Source organism: Podarcis melisellensis (assembly GCF_964234715.1).
Source record: "Podarcis melisellensis genome assembly, chromosome: 2".
Classification (NCBI taxonomy): domain Eukaryota; kingdom Metazoa; phylum Chordata; class Lepidosauria; order Squamata; family Lacertidae; genus Podarcis; species Podarcis melisellensis.
Genome location: NC_138529.1, coordinates 17,027,467 through 17,043,105, shown reverse-complemented (window position 1 = coordinate 17,043,105; position 15,639 = coordinate 17,027,467). Strand labels below are relative to the sequence as shown.

Here is a 15,639-nt window from a genome sequence, read left to right as displayed (position 1 = left end):
TAGCAAAGAACTGGAAGGGAGTCAAAATACCCACAATAAGTTTGGCAAATCAAACTTATTGAATTTGTTGAATTGTCCCAAATGACGGCAGCTATCAGAGGTCAAACAAATCAAAATTTAATAAAGGAATGGAGTTGCATGAATGAATATACGAAAAAAACCACTGCTCCGGTACAGAAATATTGATATGTAAAGAACAAAGTTTGTAAGGGGGAAAGGTTACAAATTCAAGTAAAATCAGAATATTTGTCAAATACAATATAACAACACAACTGTAAAGATAAGTTATAGAATTAAGGTCAAGCAATGATGGAAGGAAGTCAGATTTTAACTCACATTTCGAGTTATGTTGAAGCAATGGTGGTGGTGGGGTGTGAAGTGGTGGAATGCTTTGTGTTACTAACATGTACATATGTGTAAACATTTCTTTCTTTCTGTTATTTTGTAGAGATAAAAACTTCAATAATAAGAAAAAGACAAAGGGCATGTAGCAGCACCCATAGAAGTGATGAATGAGGAAGTGGGAGAGACAGGCTGTGGAGATTCACCCGGGACAACGCCATTGTCCAAGAGGCTTGGTTCTGTAGCCTCTCTCTGTAAATACTGAATAGAAAAAGGATGGTAAGAAATCTTCTCTTGTCTTTATACTTTCCTGGGCAACAGCCATGAGTCTCTGACAGCATCCCAAAATGGAATCCTGTGGCACTGATCCAACCTCCATTGTACAGTATTACCAACTGTTGCATCTCTATTTTGCAGGAAGGATTCAAACACATGCCGCGTTTGTGCAACTGAAATGGATTATACAGGAAAAATGCCCTTCTCTTCTTCCATCCTGCCCCACACCCTTGTTTTCATGGGTCATCAGCTGTGATTTTCTCTCTGTGTTGTCAGACTGTGTTATGACATGCACATTGTGTGTGAGCATGTCCTAAGAACCAACGCAACTCCCTGCGTGTCATGGCTTTAGACATACGGAGTCCCACCCTGACCCTCGTTCTTTTAAATGGCTTTTAATGGGATCTTCTCATTCTTTGTTTCAGAGCTGAGAAGCCCAGCTCATCAATGTATCTTTGTTTTAAGTGCACCTAGTTTTCCTCTTTCTTCCTGATGCAACAGCAGGCTGTAGGGCTGACACTAGACTTTAAGGGTCTTCAGTATGGCTTGGCTGATGAATCCCTGCCACTGATGGGCTGTTTCTGCTGGTCCATCCATCTCCTAGTGTGTGTGTGTGTTTCAGAGCTTCTCTACCACTTCCCTTTAGCACCTGTGCCAAGGAGGGTCTTCCAGACCCTCCAAGTGTCCCTATTTTCCAGGGACAGTTTTGAATTTATCAAAGCTGTTCTGGTTTCTAATTTGATCCCAGAATGTCCCGCTTTCCCTTAGTGTGTCCCTATTTTCATCGGATAAATGTTGAAGGACATGGAGTTATGTGACCCCCAAGCCAAGGAGATAAGTAACTGTACAACCTTTAAAAGGCATCTGAAGGCAGCCCTGTATAGGGAAGCTTTTTTTTTAATCTTTAATGTTTTATTATGTTTTGATATATGTTGGAAGCTGCCCAGAGTAACTGGCTCAACCCAGTCAGTTGGGCAGGGTGCAAATAAGATGGAATATGCACACGTTGCGGACTTAACATATAGAAGAGAACAAGAATAACATATATTTAAAGAAGATTAAAAAATGTTTGTTAATTATATGGGGGGGGAATTGTGTACATTTAAAAACACTGGCAGCATTAAGCTAAATCCAACAGTATAAATAAGTTTTGATGGATGTTATAATGGAATACTGAATGGTTCAGTTCATGTAAAATATGAAGAGATTTATGTTATGCAAAATGAACCACAGAAAGAGAAGAATGGAAGTCACTGATACTTTAAGGGTCTTTAAATGAATATTCTAAAATGTAAAACAGAAAATTTAATAAAAATTATAGGGGGAAATCTTTTCTCAGAGCCAAGGCAAAGCAGGGCAGTGGTTGCAGATGCCTGGCTGGCTTCCATGAATGGGAACCAGGCCCAGAAGCAAATATATGGGTGGCGGTTCAGACTGGCGAGAGACCCTACTGGCTCCTGTGACCTTCAGCCAGTGTCCAATGTTTCTGACTGCTGGCGCTGGTCTTGCGACTCGCCTTGATTTATTCTTATTCTTATCAAATGGCAAATACGATCCCCGAGACTGCTTCCCCTACAGCAGTGCTACTCTTATCCTCGACATCTTGACTATATATCATACAGCATTGCTTTTTTGCAAAGGTCAAAATTCAATTGGAGAATGCTTTGTCTGGATCAGTCTTTAGGTATGGGAGACATTAAAGCGTCGAGTTTAACATAAAAACACATTGCCTTGCATTAGGACGCATGTAAGCTTCAAAGGCTTGAGGAACTATCTTCAAAGGACTCAAGGCTTTGGCTTTTAAAATATTCCTTTTAATCCCATCGTATCCCTCCAAATCTCCCGCCCTCAACCTGGTGCACTGCAGAAACATTTAATTATCACAAGGCATCTGCTGCGAGATTGGTGACTGCAGATCCCTAACTGTCTCCTAGCTAACAACATCTTCTGCTGACAACAGAAACAAATCTGAATATGAGCCAGTGATATCAATCAGTGAGTAAGGCCATATTCACAACTTTCAAGCAGTATCATACCACTTTAAACAGCCATAGCTTCCCCCAAAGAATTTTGGGAGTTATAATTTGTTAAGGGGGCTGAGAGTTCTCAGGAGATGTTTTTAAGCAGAGGTTGGATGGCCACCTGTCATGGTTACTTTAGCTGAGATTCCTACATTGCAGGCAGTTGCTAGGGTTACCATATTTTAAGAGGTAAAAATATGGACACAAAAAGTTGTTGAGCATCCCTCCCCTATGATCACCCAATAAATAAGTACCGTATTTGTTGCTCTATAAGACTCACATTTTCCCTCATAAAAAGTAAGGGGAAATGTGTGTGTGTGTTATGGAGCGAATGCAGGCTGCGCAGCTATCCCAGAAGCCAGAACAGCAAGCGGGATAGCTACGTTCACTACACAGCGATCCCTCTTGCTGTTCTTAGATTCAGAATAATTTTTTTCTTTGTTTTCTTGTTTTCCTCCTCAAAAAACTAGGTGCGTCTGGTGGTCTGGTATGTCTTATAGAGCGAAAAATACGGTAGTTATGTTTTTTTTGGGGGGGGGCAAATACCCACTCATGCATCATCTACTGACTGTGCCAGCACACACACACACACACACACACACACACACACACACACACACTAAAGAAAAATAAGTCCCCAAACCTGGACAATTGCTATGCATTGTAGAACTCCCCCTGGATTGGCATGTAGGCCCTCCAAAAGAGGACATGTCCTGGATTTCCCAGATGTATGGCAATCCTAGGTTAGACTAACCCTAACTTTACAATTCTCTGATTCGATGATTATATGAGGTACAATTCCCAGAGTTCCTTGGGAGCCAGAGGGATTGATTATTAAACCACTCTGAGAACTATATTTCTGTGAGGGGAATAGGAGCCTTAAAAAAAATCTGGTTTTCAAGAATAAGTAAATACATAAGCAGAGGAAGAGAACATGATAATACAATTGCATCCCATTATTATACTCAGAAAAGAATCACACACCAAGTACAGTGGTACCTCGGGTTACGAACTTAATTCATTCTGGAGGTCCGTTCTTAACCCAAAACCGTTCTTAACCTGAGGCGCACTTTCACTAATGGGGCCTCCCGCTGCTGCTGCGCTGCCACTGCACGATTTCTGTTCTTATCCTGAGGTAAAGTTCTTAACCTGAGGTACTACTTCCGGGTTAGCGGGGTTTGTAACCCAAAGTGTTTGTAATCCGAAGCATTTATAATCCGAGGAACCACTGTAACTGAAACAAAACTAAATGTCTCTTTTTCCTCCTTGGAACATATGCCTTTTAAAAACTCTCAGACCCGTTAAAAAACTACAGCTCCCAGAATTCTTTGGGGTACTGTTTAAAGTGGCATTATGGTGCTTTAAATGTATGGTGTGAATACGGTCGTAGTCCAATGGCTGTTTGGAATCATTGTGGCACTCTCCTATTGGCTCCCTCTGCAAACTCTCCCTGTGTAGATCCCACTAAGGCTTAGGTTAATCAAAATATTTAAGGTCAACAATTTTCTCTGCCGGTGAAACCATAATTATACAACGGCAATGCCACAGTTGCCCACAAAGAGATAAATGCACAGGTAATTTGTTTAGCACATGATCAATGTCATATTTCCTGGGAGTCCCGAGAGAAAATTAAGGCAATTCTAGCGGATTTTGTAATCAGCCAGCCCAACCATGCATCCAATCCACCAGGGTTTTGGATTATTCGGTTTGCCAGAAGCTTTAGTCCCGAATCAACAAGACAACCACAGCAGATGACAAAGTTGTGACCTGCAGTTAAAGAGAACAATGCTTTGCCACCGCAATACAAATATAACATATAATACTGGATATACTAGAACTGATTTCTCATCCTTTTGCTAATTAACCATGCATAAATGCAATTTCAATTCTCCCTCGAGATGGAGGTAAGAGCTCAGAAATATTATTCAGCTCCCCAACCCAGTTTGAACTCCGTCTTTCCTACTCAGTTTGGCTAGTGGAAAGTGGGCAGCCCTGAGAAGCTGGCAATAGCATCACTGCTGCATATTGGGGTGGGAAGAGGGAGAGATTTTTTATATATAATTTTAAAAGTTAACTATGGAAAGGTCCTAACTCTTACATATGGTGTAACAGGTAGACAGAAGATAAGTCCCTGGTGAATTTCTAGTGGACCACTTTGAACCTAGTTGCTAGGATTTTAGGAAAGAATGTTGGTAGACCTCATTCTGAGACAGCTTGTCTCTTAGTTCTTAAGCAAGAATGCTTATTCAGGGTTGCTCAGTACAGTAGTAGTAGTCTTTTAAAAGTTAAGAAATCCCAAGAATGTACAATTATAGCTGGCCTGTGCTGTGATCCTGAGTATGCCCTCTTACCTCCCAAGTTTAAAATGTAACATTGAACCATAGCTTTTTGTTGGTTTTTAGAAAGCTGATCATACAAGACTCAGGTTGGCTCACTCCTGCCGTGCTGATCAAGATTCATCTTTCGGTTGTTTAATATCACACTTCAGGTGCCATGTTTTGATACACTTAATTAAGCAAATGGCACACTTTGCTAATTAAGTACGCCTTGATTGAGCCGTAGGTATGTTGTGCTTACAGCTTCATTCGCTTTTCCGACTTGCTTGCACACCTTTTCTGATCTAGTCAAAGGTAACAAAGTAAACAGGAGCATTGGTTCAACTGGAGATGTGTCTACTGAATGCCGCTGTGAGTTTTACTGAGTCGCAAAGAGTTGATAAAACTGCACACGCTTTTACTGGTTGCTCCATTTATCCTTTGCTAATTGGGGTGCATAATTTAGCAAAGAGGTTTACACACTCCGCTAATGGTGCGTCGTACAGATTTTGTTTGATACATTATGCTAAAGAGGGAGGTTTACTACCTGCTGAGCATTTAGATGCATGGTAGGCAACACAATTCTATAGTTATCATCTGAGTCAATAAGAGCTGATTGCTGTGCAAGCCATTGCAATGGCAAGCTCATTATCCTTCCATTAGTGGTGCATTGACGAAAGTAAACCAAAGCAGTTACTTGACCGTAGGATGCTTCCAAGGGGGGAAAAGAAGCAGAAGCAGAAATAGGAGGCGATAATGTTGGAAAGATGCCCTGTCCAAGCACTCATTAGATATTATTCAGAGCAGCCTACCAGTTCCGGTAGCTCATTCTCTGTTGTCTCCTCTGATGACTAGTGATTTTGCAGGTCATTAAGCATATGATATTATGCACACTTACCTAGACTAAGTCCAAATAGGTATTCTGAAAGAACCAGATCTTATGAGTAGACATGCACACAAACTCTAAACACTTTGCGACGCAAATTATTGGGTGAATTGCACAGAAAGAAATGCCACTCAAAGGCTGCATACGCAATTAAACTGCACCATCTGATTCATATAATGCACCCCTAATTTAATGCATTTAGCCTCAATCAGCTATTGAAAGCCACTGTTTCTACACTTCAATTTCTCTAAAGCTTGCTAGTACAGAAGGGGAAAAAAATAATCTAAACTAGACATTGCAGTAATCTATGGCTGTCCATTTGTGACCTAGTGGTTGATCGTGGGGCACCCCTGGTCGATCCTGGTTGACCGTGTAATCCTAAGCAATTGCAGGTAGATCACTTCCAGGTTTTTTTGTAGTGGGAGTAGATCTTAGTCCTTTGGGAGTTGGACATGCCTGCAGTAATCTAACCTAGAGGTTACCAAAGCATCACAGACGTCAGAAATTAGGATATCTCTGTCCAGATAGGAGTATGGCTGGACCACCAACCAAATTTGATGGAAGGCCTCTGCACCACTTACCCATCAAGTGACAGCAATGGATCCAAGCTACATACCTACTCCTTTAGAGAGAGCATAAACCCACCAAGAGCAGGAAATCTCTCATCCACCCAGGCAACCACCCACTAACAGTGCCTCAGTCTTATCTGGATTGAGCTTCAGTTTATTGTCTCTCATCCCATCCATTACTGAAGCAGTTCAGCAATCCAGCACACCCACAATCCTGCAGATGTAAAGGAGAAATAGAGCTGGGCATATTGCTGACAACCTATTCCAAATCTGCGGCTGACCAGCATTGACATTATTATTCTGGTCCTGCAGATGGGAAGCTGAACCTGAGATGGCACCTAAGGACACCTGGAGATCTCATAGCAGAGGTCAAATCTGAACCCAGTTCTTCCTGATGCATACTGTATTTTTCGCTCCATAAGACACGCTTTTTTCCTCCTAAAAAGTAAGGGGAAATGTCTGTGTGTCTTATGGAGCGAATGTGGGTCGATCGCTGGTTCCCTTTCTGGCCCCGCCCCCTTGCCCAGGCCTCCATTGTTAAATGTTCTGCAGATGGAGGCTGTTTGTTTCCCTAGAAACATGTAACTGGCCGATTAGATTATCTGTCTGGAAACTGTAGAAATGGCTCCCTTTCCTTTCCTAAAGAAGCTGCAGAACTGTGAGTTGAACTCCATAAAAACAGTATTTTTTCCCTTTGCAAAGTAAGTTCAACAACTTTGAGCTGATCCTCAAAAAAGGGGCTTTTCCCCTTTGCAAAAGTAGCTGCACAACTTTGAGCTGATCCCCCCCAAAATGGGGCTTTCCCCCTTTCCTCCTCTAAAAACTAGGTGTGTCTTATGGTCAGGTGCGGCTTATGGAGCAAAAATATGGTAGCTCTATCAATTAGCCTCCAGTCTAAATTTGTACAATTCCATGAACATCAGTGAGGCTGTTACACACAGTTCCTAGAATGCCTATGCTTGTCCCATTCCACCAATGCATGGTTGGAGTCCTTAACTTAATTTTACCATCAGAAAATGAACAGCTTTTTCACTTCGTTCATTTGAAAGCCCTATTTTTGAAAGCTTTCTGTCGACGACTCTCAAAAGGCTCATTGGTCTTAATAATTCACATGTGAAGTTGTAAACTAATGGGCCCCTAATCTGAAAAAAGCCACTTCTAAAAGGCCAACAGGTTGACTGTTTCTAGGAATCTCTCCTTCCACTCGATCCATCATGAAGTTCAGGAATACACGGAGCACTGGTGCATTCCCTGGTTCCTCGTGGCATTGGAAACATTAATAATACAAAACACAATGGCACTCCATAATGACTGTGTCTGAACTTTAATGATGCGTCCTGTCAATCTCAGTCTTGGGGACATTAATAAGTCTGTCTGTTACATGGCATTCATCACCAGAGTGGGCTTGTCGCAGAAGATAACAGGTAGCTGTTTTTCAATCGGGTAACTCATCGCAAATGTTCCTCTCCATTATTGCTTGACATTTAAAGAGAACAGGGAGAAAGGGTTGGCTTTCAGCAATATGTCCCAAACATAATCTCAAGTTTGTCATGCAGAGAACTCAGGATCCTATTCCAAAGGAGCCCGGATTTTACCTCTCAAACCTATGCATCCAATATAGGGGCAAGGAACCTATGACCCTCCAGATATTGTTGACCTCATGGCTCAAACACCATGTGTTTCCCTCCCTCCAACACCCCCATCCTCTACTTTGTATAACATCTTGTCTGATGAAGAGTTATGGAGATCTCAAAAGCTTGCCATAGCTTTGAGACATTTTGGTTGGTCCTGATGATGCTCTTACCCCACTGTGACTGTATCCCACTATGGTCAGTGATTTTTACATCCGACAGTGTAATGGTTATAGGGGTTGCTCGTGCGTCAGTTGCCGCCATTCCAGGCTAGGTTGCCTGGTTAAACCTTTTCTGCCTGGACAGCCCTTCACTTTGTGGCTGTTTCAGTCGCTAGCAGAATCCGTCAGTGGGCGTTTCTTGAACCTCTTCCAGCAAAGAAGTTCTTTGATGCCAAGTCTCCGCCTACTCTCCCTGCGCAGTCTTCTGCGCAGGGTGGGTGTGGGTAGCGGAGGACCCGTGCTCTCCCCGCTGGTCTCCGGTGAGGAGTCCTGGAGCCCCCTCACCAATTCCCCCATCTGCCCCCCTTTATCCCTGGTGTTGCGCTGATTTCCTTCCCCAGCCGATGAGCTGCCTCTCTCCCTGCTGGGCCCTTCTCCAGCATCGCTTTGGAGCCTTGCCTCCACCTCTAGCTCTGATGGCAGTTCCCTGACAGACAGGTAAATGTGCAATAGGATGGAGTTGTGGGAAATGAATCAGTTCAAATAATGATAATGATGATGATGATAATTATATCCTAATAACTGGATTTGTAAGGGGAGCATCAATCACATTTAAGGTGCCTAAGAACGTGTAATTTTATTAATTTTATCTTGTCAGCATACTTCTTGCGCTAAAGTTGAACAAATCATTGCTGATCCAGAGTTCTGTTTTTTTCCACATTTCATTTTCTCTCCTTTCCTCGAAACAGCTGAGCTGCACTCAAGATGATAAAATGTTGTAGCAATAAAATAGATAATGCTGTAGTTAATGCATGCAGAGATAAACGCAATCAATGTTAGTAGAAAGTCTGCCACACAAAGATTATGTATATTAATGTTTTTACAAGTGGTCTAGGACAATAATTCAATTTATGAAATTTAAATCATATGCATATTCACATGCCATTGCTAATGTGATATCTTCTGGCATTGCAATGTAATTCCTTTAATGGTGTTTGCTTAACAAGTGAAGATGTCAAGGGTTGCTAAAAAGCTGGTATTTGTCATATTCGGATTTGTGTTTACCAGGTCAATGCAGTGCACAGAGTACTGGTGATGTGGATTGCAATCATATCAAAAGGATGCTCTTCTACCCATAAGAGATGCTTGTGAAATCCTGCCCCTCTGAATTTTCACACAGCTTTTGCAGTTCAGAATTACTGGGTCCCTACACCAGGGCCAGATTCAGGTTTGATGAGGCCCTAAGCTACTGAAGGTAATGGGGCCCTTTATATGTCCAGCTGTCCTTTGTCAACAACAAATTGTCTCTGTTTTTGTGTGTTGAATATATGCTATATGGTAATTTATGGACCTAATAGGTACTTAAGGCCATTTGCAAATGTTGCCATGCAACCAGTCCATGCAGAATACAGGCACTCTATATATAGAAATGAGCAAACCAGTGATATTTTAGGGAACAGGCTAGCAGGCAGGGCCCATTACTTACATCAACACAAAACACTGTTGCCGTATGTAAAAGTAAAGGTAAAGGGACCCCTAACCATTAAGTACAGTCGCGGACGACTCTGGGGTTGCAGCGCTCACCTCGCTTTACTGGCCGAGGGAGTTGGTGTTTTGTCCGCAGACAGCTTCCAGATCATGTGGCCAGCATGACTAAGCCGCTTCTGGCAAAACCAGAGCAGCGCATAGAAACACCATTTACCTTCCCACCAGAGCGGTACCTATTTATCTACTTGCACTTTGACATGCTTTCGAACTGCTAGGTGGACAGGAGCAGGGACCGAGAAACAAGAGCTCACCCCGTCGCAGGGATTCGAAACACCGACCTTCTGATAGGCTCTGTGGTTTAGACCACAGCACCACCCGCATCCCGTTGCTGTATGTAGGTTTTTTTTATCTTATATTTTGAAAATGTACATCCAGGTTTTTTTGCTTTAATTTTTTTTGGGGGGCCCCAAGAGGGTGGGGCTCTAAGCTATAGCTTGTTTAGCTTATACGTAACTCTGCTCCTGCTAACCTTGCAGTTCGAAAGCATGTCAAAGTGCAAGTAGATAAATAGGTACTGCTCCGGCGGGAAGGTAAACGACGTTTCCGTGTGCTGCTCTGGTTCGCCAGAAGCGGCTTAGTCATTCTGGCCACATGACCCGGAAGCTGTACGCCGGCTCCCTCGGCCAATAAAGCGAGATGAGCGCCGCAACCCCTGAGTCAGTCACAACTGGACCTAATGATCAGGGGTTCCTTTACCTTTACCTTTAACTCTGACACTGCCCTACATACAATAACAACAACAACAAAAACAACAACAACTTCATGACCATGTATCCATCAGCCTCTTGGTTGGGATTTCCAAATGTCTTTAAAAATGCTGTATTTGTGCAGCTTCCAACTTGCTTCCAGCATTCTGCTCCTTCCTTTCAATCATGGAGTAACAGGGGCTCTCGTGCAAAGGAACAGAAAGCACAGAAAGCTGCAGCAAGTGAATTTTCCCCTTCCAAAATTAATTACTGAAGTTTCTCATGAACAACAGGAAGACTGGCAGGGTCTCTCTTTTGGGATTCTAGTCAGAGGCCCCAGTCCAGCAACAGACAGCAAAATTTGGAAAATTGTGATTTTTGCAAGATGGGAGTGTTTTGGTCGGTTCAGTGTTGCGTGTCGAGGTCCCCAATCCACCCCCCAAAATAACTCACAATGGACACGTAATTTTTTGTTTAAGATTTTTGGCATGATTTATTAAAATACAAACTGTGAGTGGTTGTTTAGGCATTGGTTAAGACTATCTGTCCCCCCCGCCTGGGGACAGAACTGACTTCCGGGCACCACCGAAAGACAGTGCGGGGGAAAGCAAGTGGAGGAAGAATTGGAGCTGAGTCACAGACCCTCAACTCTCACCGGCCTGCTCCCCGAAGGCTTGCCGGCCCTAGTCCCATTCCAGGGATTGGATGAAAAGATGGCAAGCCCCGGGATTCCTTTAACGGAATTCCCTTTCCGCAGCAACCATGGAGGGGCAGGCCCAGCCTATCCTAACCCCTCCTCCACCAGATTTATAACCAATGCCTAACCACAACCTTACAAGTTGTGACAATTTGCTACGCAGTAGGCAAAAACCACCCACCCAGCCAATTTGCCAGGTGGAAAAATTCCTACCAGGCCCCTGCTCAAAGGCAGACGACCCCATGACAGGCATAGCAAGGTCAACGCAACAACCCCTTACTCTAGGGCGGGTGGGCAGGTGATCCGTTGCATGCAGCAAAAGAGAAAGGACAAGGCTGCGTGCAGAGTATTTAAACCTTTTACCCCTCCCACCAAAATTGCAACATAACTTTTCCCCCAGCAACTCGGCAATCCAATCAATGCCCCCTGGCCATCTTGGAGAACTTACCAGCAACAAAGGGGGTGGCTCAGTAGACCCCACCGCAACACGTGCTCTCCCTGAAGGAGAACACGCTTTTCAGAAAGTGTGGGTTTGATAAGTTCTGCTTTAAATGCGAACTGAATCAAAACTTCTCAGCCATCCCTGTTTGTGAATGGGGCAGGACCCTCCCTTGCATGAGGATCTTCATCCTGACCCATTGGAGAACCATTCCCAAATACATCAGACTTCTGAGGTCCTATCACAGAATAATGGAGAATCTGATTTTGCAAAAACACGGACCCTGATTCAAGAAAGTACTGCTAAATAGGATTCCTTTTTAAATAAACAGAGCAACTGAGTGCCCTTAAACATTTAATCTGATCCATGTTGTTATTCTTCTTCCACAAGCCGGTGTTGTGAGTGAAAGTACCAATGAGTGAGAAGAGAGTTCATACAGTCCCTGTTTTATGGCATTCTTGATATAATTTACTTGGAAGCTACTTCACTGACATAGTGGGAACCATAAATATGGATGATTGTGTTCATCTCAAATGCTAAGAGAAAGATGAAATATGATGGCATCTTTGCCGGCGAGGCAGCTTAATATCTTAGAAACTTTCCCCTCTGCTGTCAAAATACATCGCCATAAGAAAGAACAGCAAGTTTTTGGCGTAGGGTCATAATATGACAGCTGTGTAAAGTGGCAGAGCTCCACTGAGTTTTGGAGATAATATTAAATGAAAAGTTCATCAGCACAAGGAAGAATCATATAATAGAGTTGGTAGGGACTCCAGGGATCAACAAGTCTGACCCCCTGTGATGCAGGAATCCTGCCCTGGATGGGCTTGAACCACCAACCTTCTGGTTAACAGCCAGACATACTGACCCATTGTACCAAGGGAGCCTTCTCGCAGCGTGTTTTCAGCAGGGCATTTGTGCATCTATGGGTGGGTCTTGTTAATGTTCTAAGAGTTTTAAGGTCTCAAATATAGAATAAATATTCATAAATACACACATATCTAAATATATGAACCATGTGTCTGAAATAGTATGGAAGAGCAATCCTGAAGCCATTTTGACTTTCCCAATGACCTCAAATATTCCTCTGCAGTAAGGGAGGCAAATGGGGAAAACCTCCATTGTCTTTTTGCTTATAAATCCTGTCTTAAGGGTGTCTTTGTGTATGAATAGGGTGAGCCTGTGACCTGGATTCAGGTATTAACCATCACAAAAGAATGGCCAGGCTGCCCAGGTAATGCAATCAGTGAGCATTATCAGGTATCCTGGCAGGCAGGATTTCTGCTGTAGACAGCCTCATTCTGTGGTGTATGTATAATGTTTTGAGGGGTGGTCTTGGGCTACAGGGTGGGCAATTTCAAAAGTTTATATAAGGGCTTATGCACCATTGTTCAGGGTTCTCTTCCCTCCTGCGTGTGGTGAGTAGGGACCCTGTTGCAACAGTTCCTTGAATAAAGATCAGGCTTACTGGTCGCTTTGCTTCTCAATATACTCTGGCTGGCCTCTGTTATTTTCTCCTACTGATAGAGAACACACTTAAGGACTCTATACAGGCTCAGAAATGCCCCATAAGGGAAAGGGAGCAGTTTTTCTTATAACATCAATTTTGCTGCCGCTCTGCATTCAATATCACTGAACTTTGCAGGAGCAATAGCAATGTGCAAACTGTCACACAAGCAAGCAGAAGGAGGGAGTGAACACCTGTTGGGACCTGTTCAGACACACTTTTTAGAGTTTGTTTGGATATCTGACACTAGGGAGTGCAACAGGAGAACATTAGGAGTTAATCTGCCCACCCCCAGAGCAATCATTTAAGCATCCTAATTCTGTTTAATTAGCTGGCTTCTGTAATAAGGGTTTCATTGCTTTGTTTAAGCAAGCTGTAATTGTGAAAAGCTGTAATTGTAAAATAAGTCTGTTTGTTTGGGTTTTTTAACCTACAGACAATCAGAAGGCTAAGCATTTGTTTTCCCTCCAAACTGACATTTGTCTCCTTATCAACATTATTGCATCGCTGTGACAAAGTGGTCAGCTGAGACTCACCATTACAGGTGCACTCAGAGAACTGCTGTGGAAAAACAACAGTCCAAGATAATACTGAGTTTGTCCCATGATGAGACACTTGGGATGCAACTAGATGAGGTCGTAAAGGATCCTAGATGGGATTTATTTTTCAAAGTAGTTCCAGAGGGTCCTGATTTGCTTCACAGATAAACTCTGGAGGAAAGGGAGTCATAAAAACTTGAGCACAATTTCAATCCACACTTTTGATAGAGCTACTAAGTTACTCTGCAGGGGGAATCAAAAAGGTATAATATGGAGCAGGAGTCATTGCGTGGACAGGCGGAGTCCCCAGATCCCGCGCGGTCCCCCCATCATGTGGAATAACGACTCAAGACAACGTGCTATGGGATTCAATTGGCCACAACTTTATTAAATTTCAAATGTGGGTAGACCTTGGCTCAGGCATTGGGCGTTCTCCCTCCCCAGTCCCCAGCCGGGGACCTAGGGAGCATCAGGGTTATCCAGTGTGTGGGGGGGGGATGGGCCAGCTCTGGAGAACATATGTTCAAGCAGAGATAGCCGCCCCCGTAAGGCCGCTGCCGCAGGGGAGAGCAATGATGACCTTTCGGCGTACGGTCAAAGCCTCCCTTCAGAAAACCCCTTTAACGGGGAACCCTGGTATCGCCGCCGCAAAGAAGAAGATGGACAAAAGGATTCCGCCCAAGTCCTGATACCGCCAAAGTTGTGACGTTTTGCTACGGGAAAGGCGGAACCTGCCAATGCAGGGAAATTCCTTTCCGGCCCTTTAACAGCGACCTTAACGTAGCAGCGCCCGCATACCTGTGAAGAAAAGTTAACCTGCAAAACCTGTGAAGAAAAGTTAACCTGCAAAATAAGACATTAACTGAGGGTGGGTAGGGTGGGAGAAGCTCTGGAGCCAAGTGAGGATTCCCAGGTAAGATCCTCCCTCTATTGTGTGGGCAGGTAATCCCTCCCCTACCTGGCCTGGTCTCCTTGGCAACGCTTCCCCCAGGTGGGATTGGACAACTGACTGAGGTAGGCGGAGACCTCCAGGTATCCCACTTGAGGGAAGGCAAAGCCAAGCCTATGCTGTTGGAGCTGCTCCAGATCTAGGGGCTGCACGCGTCCACGCAAAGGGCGCCCCCCGTTTTAAGCGGGGAGCGGTCATTGGTAAGAGTAAACCCTCCTTCTCCAGCTCCATGGTTCTAATCTAAATTAGGACTCCCCTCCCTTCATGGCTGCATCTAGATGTGCATCCCCCTCCAGAACCACAAGTTGTTATGCACAACAAGTTGCATGCAGCTGGATGGTTAAGTTTTAGTACTCTGCATGAGAGTGCATGGCAATTCAAGAGCCCACAGTGGCCAACCCATAGTTTATTCCCACTGTCAACCTGTGCACAACCACTTCTTTGCGTGGCACCAGTGAGACAAAGTCATCGTAAGCCGTAGTTGCCAGAACTGTGCTGTCATCCAAATTAATTGGCTATTAGCAAAGGGCCAAAAGCAACATTTCCCATTAGCAAGGTCCATGGGGCAAATTACATTTTATGCTTCTTCTCATTAGCATGCTGTATTTTATTTTATTTATACATCTAGCTCACTACTGTGTACACCAGGGTTTCCCAAACATGGGTCTCTAGCTGTTGAAGGAATGTCTCCACCCCCATCGTTCAGCCCAGACACTGAGGTCCAGCTCCGAGGACCTTCTGGCAGTTCCCTCACTGCAAGAAGTGAGGTTGCAGGGAACCAGGCAGAGGGCCTTCTCGGTAGTGGCGCCTGCCCTGTGGAACGCCCTCCCATCAGATGTCAAGGAAACAAACAACTGTCTGACTTTTAGAAGACATCTGAAGGCAACCCTGTTTAGGGAAGTTTTAAATGTTGGATGTTTTATTGTGTTTTTAATATTTTGTTGGGAGCCACCCAGAGTGGCTGGGGAAACCCAGCCAGATGGGTGGGGTATAAATAATAAATTGTTGTTGTTTTTCAGCTACAACTCCCAGCATCCCTAGCTATCAAGACCAGTGGTCAGGGATGATGGGAA

At 43.9% G+C, this 15,639-nt stretch overlaps 1 long non-coding RNA gene across 1 annotated transcript in view; it reads left to right on the top strand.

Annotated features, from left to right (window-relative positions):
- Positions 1-15,639, top strand: part of LOC309363009 — a 77,682-nt gene that overhangs the window by 54,379 nt on the left and 7,664 nt on the right. The window contains exon 5 of the long non-coding RNA XR_014165145.1: positions 449-621. This is a non-coding gene — a long non-coding RNA (uncharacterized lncRNA). The remainder of the gene's footprint in view (positions 1-448; positions 622-15,639) is intronic.